We start from the raw sequence: 2,523 nt of genomic DNA, 5'->3' as shown, positions 1-2,523 counted from the left end.
GAAGGGAAGGGGACGGTGCCCCCCCCCCGGGGCGGGGGACAGTGTCCCGCCGTTTGTGCCAGCGGGACGGTGGGGGGGGGAGTTAACACAGAGGTGCCCGAGCGTTGCTGGCGGCACCGGGGGGGCTGGGATGGCCGCCGTTTGTGCCAGCGGGACGGTGCTCGAGGGAGGGGATTTTTCTTCTTCCCACTTCCCCTCGTGAAACGAGGCTCCTGTGCTCAGCTAAAAGGTTTCCTCTAATGCCACCTACCAAAAAAAGCCTATAGGGTGTACGCGTAAATACGTGGTTTCATTGGCAGTAGGTATAAGAGATTGCACAAGGTAAATGTGAATATTTTTTTAAGCTTCTGCTATTTTTCCCTCCTCTTTGGGCACAAAACCTCTTTCAAAGCTTCTGTTTTTAAAATGCACGTTTGGACGAGCTTGCTCTTATCAGGAAAGAGTTGTTTAACGCCGTGATCTGTAAGAGCTCGTGGGGAATACGTCCATCATCGGCGCGTCCCTGGCCGGGGGTTTCCAGCCGAGGCTCCGATGCTGCAGCCGTGTTTCTGTCCTCGCTGTGCCGTCGTGCTGAGCAAATGGGGCCCGTGCCGCTGCCGGTGGAAAAAACCCTTGAAAAATGGGGAAAAAAAAAAAAGCCAGGAGCTGATACTTTAGGGTTTTAAAGGTAGAGTTTAAATGGTGTCTCTCAATAATGAGCTGTTAAACTGTTGAGGCGGATTTGGGACATCACTGGGGCATCAAATCCAGCCTGGAAACTGGGATAACAAGTTAAAACAAAAAAGAATCGAAGGCACAAATCGCTCCTTCCTTTAAAACATGCGAAGTCATGTCCCTCCTGCCCCTTTCCCTGCCCCGCCAAGGGCTTGGTGGGGAGAGAAAATCATTAAATCCGTCCGACAGAGCCTGTATCTGGCTTTTACGGGATGTTTTCCCGGAGGTGCGGTGGGTTTGGGTCAGGCGGCGATGCTGCGACTCGGAGATGCTCAGGTTTTATTTCCAACCTGGTACCCCGGAGATGGGACAAACCGCTGGCGGGGACAGAAATGACCCCCGAGGAAGGGGGGGGGACGCCGCCCGCCGCTGGCAGGGGGTTAACCAGGAGTACGGGGCTGGGCGGGAATAACTTTTCAGCGGTGCTGAGAGTTTTGTAGCCCAAAGGTGGGATGCTGGGGTCCCTCGGTGGGGATGCTGGGGTCCCTCGGTGGGATGTTGGGGTCCTCGGTGAGATGCTGGTCCTCGGGCCCATGGCGTGATGGGTGATAACAGCAACCTGCGCGACGCAGGAGGAGGAAGGCGAGGGTGCAGTGGAGCTGGGTGCTCACGGGAGCCCGAGGTGATGGGGTTGGTGGCAGAGGAAGGGGCGGCCGGGGACGTCTTGGGGGGGTTTGGGGTGATGAAGCAGGCGGGGCTTGTGCTGGAGAAGATACACGATGGTGTGAGGAAAAAAAGCAGATTTCTGGGGAGCTGATGCAGAAGTTCTCACTTCTGCCAAAACTCGCTGGGAGGGACGACGGCACGTGGCCTCTCTTGTGGTTTTGGGCTTGGAAGATGGAGCGGCACCGATGCTGGAGGGGGCTCGGAGGGGATGGCTGGCACGATGCGGGCTGCTCGCGATGCCCATCCTGCCCGGAGCAGAGGTGTCTGCCGGGAGGTGTCAGCTTGTGCAATTATTTTTTTCTTCTTTAAAAAAAAAAATAAAAGCAAATGATCGTAGCTTCCCAAGGGTGTATTTGCCCAGCACATGGTTGAATTACGTTGAGGTCCTTTCCCAGAGCTGTCAGAGCATCTCCCAGCTGGGACAAGCCAGAAAATAAGGACAGTTCCCGAGTAAAAAACAAACTGCATCCTTCAGGAACATCAGTGCTGTGTAATTAGGAGTGTTTCAATAACCAGCTTGCAGAAGGAGAAAGTTTGCTGTAAGGCTTGAGATGCTCAGCACCAAGACCCCCCTCCGTCCGGCTGCGGCCCCCCGGGCTGTCTCGGGGAAAAATATTGTGTAAAGTATTTGGAGAATAATTTGTTCGCAGTTATTTATACTTTTATACTATTTAATATTTTATTTTATATTTGCTCTCAGTTATATATATTTATATAAAGTTGTTACAGCCCCTTGAGGGAGCTGCGGAGCTCGTACCGATCTCATGCATATCAGAGGGAAACAATAAATTACTTAGCGAGGTTTTTTTTTTTTATTTGAATGCTGTATATTTGTGGGCGTAAAGAAATGGCCACGAGTGCTCTAATGTACGAGTTGCTCATGTATGAGTTGTTCATGTAACTTGTTTGTCGTGGAGCCGGCGAGCTTTTTCCGTAATCAGTAATTGTGATTGAAATACGGATTTCTGATTTTGCGGGTGTATTGGAAAACTAGGAAAATAGTAGTAAAGTAACTGTCAGAAGTGAAGAGGCGGGATGATGAGGGACTGCAATTAAATCGTCTTCTGCCTGTGAGGTCCCGTCTTCATAAATAGTAGCATTGGCTCTTAGAAAATTAGCCTCATTAAAAGTATTCCCATTTCA

This window comes from Aptenodytes forsteri, unplaced genomic scaffold (assembly GCF_000699145.1).
Source record: "Aptenodytes forsteri isolate BGI_AS27 unplaced genomic scaffold, ASM69914v1 Scaffold142, whole genome shotgun sequence".
NCBI lineage: Eukaryota > Metazoa > Chordata > Aves > Sphenisciformes > Spheniscidae > Aptenodytes > Aptenodytes forsteri.
This window is presented reverse-complemented; position numbering follows the sequence as displayed.